Below are 12,117 nucleotides of genomic sequence, written 5' to 3'. Positions count from 1 at the left end.
CTGTTTGACAACTTCCCATATATAAATCTTTACCTCCGGACCCTTCCGGATCTCCTCGTGACGTCCAGGATCCCATCCGGGACTCCGAACAACATTCGGTAGTCACATACTAGTCTTCCTAATAACCCTAGCGTCACCGAACCTTAAGTGTGTAGACCCTACGGGTTCGGGAGACATGCAGACATGACCGAGACGCTCTCAGTCAATAACCAACAGCGGGATCTGGATACCCATGATGGCTCCCACATGCTCCTCGATGTTGTCATCGGATGAACCACGATGTCGAGGATTCGATCAAACCCTGTATGCAATTCCCTTTGTCAATCGGTACGTTACTTGCCCGAGACTCGATCGTCGGTATCCCAATACCTTGTTCAGTCTCATTACCGGCAAGTCACTTTACTCGTACCGTAATGCATGATCCCGTGTCCAACACCTTGGTCACATTGAGCTCATTATGATGATGCATTACCGAGTGGGCCCAGAGATACCTCTCCGTCATACGGAGTGACAAATCCCAGTCTCGATCCGTGTCAACCCAACAGCTACTTTCGGAGATACCTGTAATGCACCTTTATAGTCACCCAGTTACGTTGTGACGTTTGATACACCCAAGGCACTCTTACGGTATCCGGGAGTTACACGATCTCATGGTCGAAGGAAGAGATACTTGACACTGGCAAAGCTCTAGCAAAACGAACTACACGATCTTTTATGCTATGCTTAGGATTGGGTCTTGTCCATCACATCATTCTCCTAATGATGTGATCCCGTTATAAACGACATCCAATGTCCATAGTTAGGAAACCATGACTATCTGTTGATCACAACGAGCTGGTCAACTAGAGGCTCACTAGGGACATATTGTGGTCTAAGTATTCACACGTGTATTACGATTTCCGGATAATACAGTTATAGCATGAATAAAAGACATTTATCATGAACATTGAAATATAATAATACTTTTATTATTGCCTCTAGGGCATATTTCCAACAATGGACACTACCGACAGGGAGCGGATCATATTTGAATCCGGCTTTCCCTTTGGACCGGCTTATGATCATATCTGAATCTAGCCATGACCACTTGGGGGCTTCCTGTTCAAACATAGGTCGTATCCGAACCAAAGAGAACATAGCTGTCGATACCCGCTTGATCGGCATGCTGCCAAACCCACTTGGGGGCTTCTTGATCATATTTGAATCATAGCTTAACCCCTTTGGGTCTGACGTGGATCGTATACGAATCAGCGTCATTAAACAAATCTCATGGTCACTTGGGGGCTTCCTGTTCAAACATAGGTCATATTCGAACCAAAGAGAACATAGCTGTCGATACCCATTTGATCGGCATCGCCAAGCCACTGGGGGCTATATGATCATATCTGAATCTTAGCTTAACCCCTTTGGAACGGTTTACTGATCGTATTCAAATCAGAAGCTTGTAAATTATTTTGACTATCCTGAGACCTTGGGAAAACATTATGAGATGTTTTTTGTCTTTCTGGTTTATATTGGTCACACCAGGTTGTTAAGTACCAGGTGGGCATCGAATCAGCAGGAAAGGTTATTAAAGGATCACAGGCATGCTATTATGTTTATGCTTAGCAAAGTATAGTCGTAAACCGGCCGGTGTAAGGTGCCTTTGGTTCGTGTCCGGGTTACAAATACTGTATGTGACCCCCGGTGTGATAAACCGCCAAGAGAGCTTTGGTTTGTTTCATGTGCAGGGTAAGACAAGAAAATTTAACATCAGGGAGGCAAATGATCAACATAAGCTGGAAATATATAGCAATGGCAGCTTATGAAAGTATTAAGCGCCATAAACATGCGCGAAGGCATGACAAAGTTGAGAGGTTTTTCTACCCTATTACAAGACTCCCCGAGTCTGAATAAATGAAGCATTGTTTTTTGCAAAATATCTGGCGATTCACTCCTTCAGCGGGCTTGAAGCCTCCGGGTTATCCTTCTCTGCTTCTCCGTCGGCTGTCTTGTCCTGGAAAGTTGATGAGGCCCAGTCAGTGCCGCTCAAAGCTTCAAACTCAGCTTCATCATCTATTAAACCGGCTGGGTCCACTTCAGGGGCAAAAGTATGCTTACGAATTGGAGGGATCAGGCTGATTTGATCATATGGAGCGTTTGGAATTCTCCGGTTTTCACTGTCATACACTGGTGCATACTTGCTAAGATCAGTGTCGTTTCCAATAAGGGTTGCCACGGGACGTATGGCTTTGACACAGGCGGTGAAGTCATGGTCGTCAAATGCAGTGCCATCCTCCTTCAGACTTGGGTATCCAAGGGCAAGGTCGGCCGGGTCTAGTTCTGGGAGCCATGCTTTAGCCCGGCTCAATGCGGCTACGGCTCCGGCTCTTGAGGACGCCCGCCTTAAATCTTGGATCCGCTGAGGAAGAAAAGTGAGGCTCTTTAATATGTCTTGCAGAAGGCGGGGATGTGGAGTTGATAAAGCTACAACGGCCAAGGCACGTTGTGACCCGGAGTATAGCTATTCCACTAAGGTATAAACTGCTTTCAGCTTGATCAGCATGTTTTGCTTTAGGTTGATACTCCTAGGGCCTGTATGTGCACAAGTATAACAATCAGCCAGAAGTAATTATTACCATAGTCATTGTAAGGTTACAAGGTTTGAAGTTTTGCATGATAAGTTACCGAAGATGGCTGAGACCATTTGAGATATCTGCCGTTTTAAGTCGGACAGCTCGGTTGTTGCTTCTGCAAGGGATGCTTCTGCTGTTTCGGCCCGAGTCACCAGGGAAGCCTTCTCATCAGCCCAAGTTTTCTTCTCCGACTCAAAATTCTTCTTCAGCTTCTCATTTTCAGAGACACTGAATTCAAATTTGGAGTTAGCCTTCTGCGTCTCAAGTTCTTGAGTTTCCAGACGGCTCTTCAGGACAGCGACTTCCAATTCAAACTGACTTATGGTAGCCTGCATTGACACCAGGTTATGGTAAGGATTATAGTAAGGTAACATTCAAGTCCCAAAAACTATACAAGTAAAGATACTTGGCACTTGGGGGCTAATGTATGCTGAAGAATTTTAACCTTATCCTACCGGGTCACACATATTAAGTCTCAAGCACTTTACAAGTAAAGATACTTGACACTTGGGGACTAATGTATATTGCAAAATTTACAACTATCATGTTATAACCGGGTTAAATATATTCTCTTTGAACCGGTTCAATTAATAAGTAAAGCAGATTTCTAAGTCTACAGCATATTTATTCATAAGCAATAGACTTGGGGCTGTTACAGTATGTAAGACTCAGGTAAAAAGTATAAGTTATACCTCAGATTTGTGCTGTATTTGTTTTACCATGTCAATTTTCAGGTCACGGCTATTATGCACTTGATTCAGATAGCCCGAGACTATATCACCAATGCTTAAGTGAGTATAATCAGTAATGTCCTATTTGGCTTTTCGGCGTTCGGCAAGTTCTTCCTTGGCGGAACATTTGGCAAGGACGGTAGGCCGCCCTGGTTCAACAAACTGAGACCTCACAATCTCCACTTCCGGTTCATTTGTCTTGACCGGGCTAGGAGTTTCCGGGTCATTTGTGTTGAGAGTATCTTCAGCAGGCGGATCAGAAGTTGGCACTAGAATATCAGAAGCCGGATCAGGCAGCGGCTGATGGGCAGAGCTTTCTGGAGCAGATGCATTAATCACCGGTTCAGTTATAATCGGGTCTTGGGACGGCTTATTCTTCTTCGCCCTCTTGCTGGGTTTTACTTGCATGCTGTTAACAAAGGCAGAAGGATGAATACGCAAGCATGGGTAAAGAAAAATTCAAGGTACATAAGGTTGCATTACCCGGGAGCAGTTTTGAAAGCCGGCATGTTTGACTGCATGGATTCACCGGAAGAAGGAGAGGTATCCTGATAATCAGAGTCAGACAAATTAAGAGGATGACGAATTAAGCCCGCTAAAGGTAAAACAGAATGTAAATTGGAGGTAACCTCAGTCCGACGCTTCCTGGTTACGTCAGGTAAGCCGGAAGAGAGTTCCGCATCCTTGTTGTTCTGGGTCTGCCTTCGGTTCTCAAGTTGTTGTTGCTTCAAAAGAAATTGAGGATCTTGATAAGCAAGAGCATGTGAAAATCTTACTTTTCGGGTCACCCTTCGGATCTTTTGCTTTGGCAAAGGCTCTGAGTTGGAGGAGATTATAGTTACCTATTCATTGGTTGCTTGACTGTTCCCCGTATCCTCCTGAAGGGATAGAATGTCAGACAGGTAATAACAAGGGAATTAAGAAAATTTAAAGATTACCTCTTCATCATCCGAAGAACTATCCTCCAATCTGAGTAAGTTGGAGGCGCTGGGTCTCTTTTTCTTTGAGGTTCCCATCTTGGCGGCTTTCCTTTCGGCTTTCCTGGTTGCCCTGGCTTGTTTTGCAGCTTCATGGTCATATTTGACCTTCTAGAAGTTATCATCGGCCTGTGGGAAAAGATAAGGAATTATGAGTACCAAAGAAGGTAAAACATAGCAAAGAGTATTTGTTAAGATTGATAACTTACTGCAGGGGCCGGGTTCTTCTTGCAAAAGGGAAGTAAGCCGAAGGTGTTACTCATCATAGTGCCTCCTTCAGCAATGACTGGGTCGTAGCCTCCACCACATCATCTGGTAAGTCATCAGGACTATAGCGTAACGAGTCATCTTTTTCGCCGGTATAAGTACACATTAAGCCGGAACGGCGGCTTAATGGAAGTACTCGCCAGGTGACCCAGACTCGGACCAGATCGATGCCGTTTAAGACATTTCCCAAGAGAGCTTTGATCTTCTTGATGGTAGGGTTGAGAGGCAGACGTTCAACAGCCGTCAGTTTGTCTGGTAACGGATGGTTGGATTCAAGGCGCAGGGCGCGAAAGCCGGGCAGAGGCTTCTCATCAGCCGGAGAAGTGTCCTGACAGTAGAACCACGTTTGGTTCCAAGATTTTGGGTGACTCGGTAGCTCAGCATAAGGAAAAAGGCAATCTCTCCGTCGCTGGATTGAGATGCCGCCAAGCTCAAGACTCGGCCCGTTGGCACGTTCATTTTGCCGGTTCATGTAGAAAAGTTCCCTGAACAATAGCAGACTTGGCTCTTCTCCCAGGTACACCTCGCAGAAGACTTGGAAATTGCAAATATTTGACACGGAGTTGGGTCCGATATCTTGAGGTCTAAGATCAAAGAAATTCAAAACCTCCCTGAAGAATTTTGAACCGGGTGGAGCAAATCCCCGGCTCATGTGATCCATAAAAACTATCACCTCCCCTTCTTTGGGATGAGGCTTCTCTTCAGACGGGTCAGGGACACGATAAGACATGACCTCCTTTTTTGGCAGGTGGCCAGATTTCACGAACTCGGCCAGTTTACTCTTGGTAACTGTGGATGGGACCCAATTGCAGGTTACAGGGGCCTTGGCCGCCTTAGGAGCCATGACAACAGTTGGCCTATGATAAAATAAGAAGATCCGATTCAATTTTAACCAGGGAGGAAAATCCTAATTATTCAAGGCGGCGGTTTAAGGAGGGGCCTAATGATATAAGGATAGTTGTGCAACAATATTTAAGCCGCTACAAGTATCAAGCGCAATTCAAAATTCTTCGGGTCATGAGGAGCAACTAAGGTTTTGTGTCATTTACTTAAGCCGGACATTTCGACAGTTGTGTTTAAGGCATTTATCAGAAGAAGTTTTCCGGGTAATAAAAACAAGTTTCACAGATGACAATTATTACTCTGGATCAAAACATTGCTGTGAAAAGAAAATTTTCTAGACCTAAAAACGGGGCAGAGAAGTTCATGCACTCGAAGAGGGTTTACAAACAAGGAAAATGAGATCTATTTCTATGCAAGATCAACACAAACAAGTACCGCAATAGTTCTATGTAGTTTTTACGATCTAAATAGGGCATTGGAGGTAAGAACTAGTGAGGGTTTGTGTCGGGCGATGATGAACGCCGACGAACTCGACAAAGTCCCAATGCAGATCTAAGAAAGGGAAGGAGAGGAACTCACGGATGCGGACGAGCTGCGGAGGTTCGCCGTCGATCTCTGGTCAGAGTCAGGTTGATGCAGCGGCCCGGGTCGGTGAAGACGAGGGGTTCGATGGCGGCGGTGGCGGAGCCCGAGAGGAAGCAAGAGGAAGAGGACGACTGGAAGAAGGAAGAGTGGAAGACCTAGGTCGCTCTATTTATAAAGGAAGACTGACCGAGATGGCGCGAGAAATGAGGAGACCGAAACATCATTATCCAGCGGCCTCGACGCCTCGATTCTCGGGATGGTCAGTAAAGGCAAAGATCCGTTGGAAGATATGACGGAGTAAAAATAAGTTTTATTGAAGATGACGTCACGAAGACTTAACCCGGATCCAGATGATGACATCATGGCGGGTTAAAACCTTCATGCAAGACAAAAGACTAAGGAGAGTTCCATGAGGTATTTTAAGATTGACATGAACAGGTTCACATCAATCTGGGGCCTAATGTTGGGGATATAACTATTTGAGTAAGCCGCCCAGGAGGGGCCGGGTTATGCAAAGAAGACTTACCAGAGAAAAGGCCCAAGACCAAAGCATGAAGATGGCGGTTCATAGAGGGTTTAAGGCCCACGGGCGACTTAAGGCCCATTGTAGTAAACCGCCATAATGGCATGACTTGTATCATAAGGTAGTTTTAACTAGTCACCGAGCCGGACACTGTTATAAGCCGGCCGGGACTCTATAGGCCACAGGGCATCAACCCGTGTATATAAGGGGACGACCTGCTGGCGGCTTAGGGCAAGAAACAACTCATCGAGAACCGGGCATAGCGTATCTCGCTCCCTGGTCATCGAAACATCAATACCAACCCAACTAGACATAGGCCTTACCTTCACCGTAAGGGGCCGAACTAGTATAAACCCTCTCGTGTCCTTTGTCCCGATTAACCCCTTCAAACTTCCTAGTTGCGATGGCTCCACAACTAAGTCCTTTCACGAGGACATCTGACGTGACAATTCCATGACAATGGCCGAATTTTGTTCGAAGTCCCGAATGAGATCACGGACGTGACGAGGAGTCTCAAAATGGTCGAGACGTAAAGATCAACATATTGGAAGGCTATATTCAGAGATCGGAAAGGTTTCGAGTGATTTGGGTATTTTTCGGAGTACCGGAGAGTTACGAGAATTCGCCGGGGGAAGTAGTGGGCCTTAATGGGCCATACGGGAAAGGAGAGAAGGGCCTCAAGGGGTGGCCACGCACCCCCCCCCCCCCATGGCAAGTCCGAATTGGACTAGGGAGGGGGCGGCGCCCCCCTATCTTTCCTTCCCTCTCTCCCCTCTTGGAAAAGGAAGGGGACTCCAACTAGGATTGGGAATCCTAGTTGGACTCCCCTTATAGGCGTGCCCCTCCTAGGCCGGCCTCCTCCTCCTCTCTCCTTTATATACGTGGCCAGGGGGCATACCATAGACACACAAGTTGATCTATTAGCCGTGTGCGGTGCCCCCCTCCATAGTTACACACCTCGATCATACTGTTGCGGAGCTTAGGCGGAGCCCTGCGCCGGTAGCATCATCATCACTGTTGCCATGTTGTTGTGCTGACGGAACTCACCCTCGGCCTCAACTGGATCAAGAGTACAAGGGGCGTCATCGAGCTGAACGTGTGCTGAAAGCGGAGGTGCCGTGCGTTCGGTACTTGGATTGCGAAGACGTTTGACTACATCAACCGCGTTATCGAAACGCTTCCGCTTACGGTCTACAAGGGTACGTGGACACACTCTCCCCTCTCGTTGCTATGCATCACCTAGATAGATCTTGCGTGATCGTAGGATTTTTTTTGAAATTACCGCGTTTCCCAACAAGCCTTTCGATTGCGGGGCCCCTCTTGATAGTACGGTGTCTCCTATGACTCAAGTCCACCAAAACCGAAATGAAAGAGACTACACTGTCTTCACTTAAGGCTCTGAGGGGAAATAATCGTCTCGTGCCAAAGAATGAATCTCTGAAAAACTCAACGCACAGGATTAGTCCGCAAACGCATTGTCATCAATCACCAAAACTACTTAGAGAGAGACATGCCCTAACACCTGTATAATTGTATGTGATGGCTAGCCCGGATGCACACGAGCTCATTTTGCACAGTGTGTGTTACCAGAGGGCCTATTCCCGGCAGTTCTGGGTCATGTGGGAAGGATCCCCCTATCGCCCACACTAGCAAGGCGACAGTTTAAAATGCCATCACGGAAAGGGGTTAAAACCGTTTGTATAGCAACTCGTTGTACGAGTGGTTGGTTATTGAATATTCATAGAGATCCATAGCTTCCAGATGTTTGGGTCTGGCTTGGCAAATCTGGGAGTTACATAGCCAAGAGCTTTTATGATATCATGCACTCTCACCTCCCTCAACCTTGCAAATGGCTATGGCAGAGTAAATGTACCATGAAAATCAATGTATTTGGGTGGTTGTTGTTCTTTGACAGGCTTAACACCAAGAATATGTTGGTTAGAAGGCACTGGAGATCAACGCAGGAAGACAATCTTTGTGTTATATGTAATGCTTATACATGAAGACAGAACACATTTGTTCTTCCAATGCAACTTCAGCTGCAGAGTATGGAACTACTAAGGATGGCAATTTTAACCATGGGTATGGGTACCCGCGGATACCGTACCCGCATGGGCAGGGTATGGGCACAATTTTATACCCATGGGTAGTACCCATACCCTACCTGTTAAATCATGGGTAGGGCACGGGTATAGCCTTGTACCCATGGATATACCCATATCCTACCCGTTTATACTAACACGTGTACCTTACCCGTGAAGTGTGTCGTGATATTGTGAACCTATGTTAAAGTTGTCACCAATCATCAATTTGAATTGAGATAATTGTTATGTACTCAGCTATCTGTTACTGAGTAGAGATAAATATTTTTTTGTCAAATGTGATGTCGATGAATGTGAAATTGTGAATAACTTGTGTATTATTTGATCTACCCGTTGGGTACCCATTGGGTATGGGTACCCGCCAAGTATGGGTACGAGTAATTTCATACCCGTGGGTACGGGTATGGGTAGAATTTTGTACCCATTGACTACATGGGTATGGGTATGGTATTGATCTACCCGCCCCATACCCTACCCATTACCATCCTTAGGAACTACCTGAATATTGACTGGTCTCATGGTTCTGATTTCCAGCAATGCATCCACCAGGCCAAGGGTAGGTTTGTACACCCTTTCTTCTTTGAGGTTATGCTCATGGCAGCCTGGAATATTTGGATCTTGAGGAATGGGAGAACCTTCAGAGGGGAATGTGCAACTTTTGCCACTTGGAGATGTAAATTTGTACATGACATTTCTCTTCTTGTACATAGGCTTGGAGATAGCACCAAGCAACAACTTTTGGCTTGGATTAACACCCTCCCGTAATTCTAGTTAGGTGCAGGTAGGTTTGCTAACCCTCTAAACATTAGACTCTTGTTGTATAATTGTTTGTCTTAACTTTTTGAAATAAAGGGATGTGGTGCTCCGTAGTAAATATTCAAAAAAACAAGAGCAAAAGTGTTTGGGAAGGTAGATACGATGGAGACGTATCAGTACCAGGTGTCCGTCGCATAGTGGTGTCCAACCCTCCAACTTTCATAAAGGGCCTTGTACCAGATTCGCTAAGGAGCATCTCCAGAAAACCTCCATCTCTGGACCAGAAGCCATTCACAAACCCTATGTCGATGTCCTTGCCTAGGGGGTACTTCCCATGTTGACTCCCGTTCAGGTGGGCTGGGCTGAGGACCCCCTTTGTCGGTTCCGTCCTGGGCCACTTCGGGTAGCCCATGACGCATACAAGGAAGACTCCACAAGACTTGGCGCACAAGACAAGGACTCTTCTAAATTCTAGGCCTCCGGTACATTATATAAACCGAGGCAAGGCTAGTCGATGGATGATTAGAATATTAGACAACAATCTCGTGGTAGATAATTGTAATTTGTACTATAGCCCAATGCAATAAACACAAGTAGGGTGTAGGGTATTATCTCTTCGAGAGAGACCGAGCCTGGGTAAAATTCCTTCTTACCATCGTTCCAAGACACCTAAATTAGGATCCCTACCTTGAGAGCGGGCGGATTTGGCTCCGGCACCCTAGCCTGACGTCATTTCCCGTCTCGTCTTCATATCCACCACTATCTTCACCACTACAACAATCCAGCTCCAAGTTAGCCATACTTGTAATCATGTATCGCATCCTGCAGGTACCCAGGATCGATGGAACGACTTTGAATGAACACCGTGTATGTGTGAAATAAAATTGCATCATAGTTGTCTCTCGTGTTCCTCGACCCTGCACATACCCATGGTCACAGAGTTTGAGCCATGAGGAGGTTAGGAGCAAGGAGGAAGTGGAGCGCTATTCTGAACACCAGTGGCATAAAGGTTTAGTATGATAACATGAAGACAATCCTTGGGAATATATGAGGTGTAGTCATTAAACGCCAATGCTTTTGTCTGACTTATCATAAAATTACCGAGGTAACCCCGCACGACGGATAGGGCCTATGATTAGACAGCTGACTCTTGATGCAGGGCGCGTTCTGACCAAGACGTAATTTGAACACATGTCCCACTTCAAGTCGTTGCAAGCACGTCTTAACGGGTGTCCGTCAAAGCACAAAATAAGATCGTGACGATCCTGATCACAAACATGTGGTGGTAAGAATCAAGTTCTCATACTCATGCATGTGTTTTATCATAAGTGTTTTTGAAGCAAAGGTGGTAAGGATTCGGTCTAAAAACTGAAATTTAATTCTCTCACAAAACCTTGGTAGAAATAATTGTCGTTAGTTCATGTCCTATGGTGAGTTCGATAACTCGGGTCACACTTTGGGAAAAGAGGCTGAGAACCTTTCTGCTGTCCGTTCCCAGATCAACAAAGGGACTCATTATTATCTTTTATTGTGTTTTTATATGTTGCTAAGTTATAGTTTTGTTGTAGTACTTTGTAATACAAATTGTGAGCTCAGCATTATTAGTTTTATTTACCAACATTGTTGTTGCATTCTGATAATAAACCCAACCATACTAATGTGAGTATGACCTTAGTTTTTCAAAGGGTGATATGGATGATTTAGAAGTGCCTCCATCTACTACTTTTAGAGAATGACAGGAAGAAAGTGGATTTGACAGGAAGAAAGTGGATTTTCATCTGGCCAATTAATAGTTGATATCATTTGTGAGTTCACTCGCGTTGCAAGTTTTCGTGGCCATGATTAGTGTTCAGGCGTTGTTTAAAGAGGTACTTTAGACTATCCTAAATAGCAATTCATGAATCTTAGTGTCTCCTCTTATTTCGTAATGGTGATATCCTCATTTCATCTACCGGATTAATAGTTGATCAAGATCATTTATGAGATCACATGTGCTGCAAGTTTCCCTGACCATGATTAGTTTTCAGACATCGTTTAAAGGTCCTTTAGGGTGTGTTTGGTTGTAGAACCAAGTGGAATGGAATGTAATGGTTCCATTCCACTGGAATGGAATGGTTCCGTCTTCGTGTTCGGTAGAGCTAATGAGATGGAATGGAATGGTTCCGTCTCGGTGTTTGGTTAGATGAGTAGGATGTAATACGTGCCACTAATTATTACTTATTTCTGAGTGCTAGTACCAGTGGTAACATCATTTAGCAACTGTATTAAATTCGTATCAACCAGTAATGGTACTAAGCACCAACTGAGTAGTAATAATTCATATCAATCAGGGTGGAAGGAAGCGAGGAATTGATTTCTTGCGATGCTCTCGCCGTCAAATTCAGAAGTACTCGTATCAATTCAGGCAAATCAATCAACTAGTAGGAGTAATAATTAGTATCAAGGTTGCTGCTCAAGGAAATCGGCAAGCACCAACGGCAGCAACGATAGGAACAAGGTGCAGGAGAGGAAGATCCACCAGCCTGTCGGGACGACGCGGCGGTCAACCACGACGAGAGGAACAGGAACAGCGGCAACCTCGTCGCGCTCTCGGATGACGGGGACGCCGCCCGCCTCTCACCGCTGGCACGCCGCCCGCTGCTAGGTCGTTACCAAGCTACTGCTGCATGCCATGGAAGAGGGGAGACGACGGGGACGCGAGGGACGGCCGGCGCCGGA

The sequence above is a fragment of the Triticum dicoccoides genome, chromosome 4B (genome assembly GCF_002162155.2).
Source record: "Triticum dicoccoides isolate Atlit2015 ecotype Zavitan chromosome 4B, WEW_v2.0, whole genome shotgun sequence".
Lineage (NCBI taxonomy): Eukaryota > Viridiplantae > Streptophyta > Magnoliopsida > Poales > Poaceae > Triticum > Triticum dicoccoides.
The sequence above is the reverse complement of the archived record's forward strand: the minus strand, read 5'-3'. Positions refer to the sequence as shown.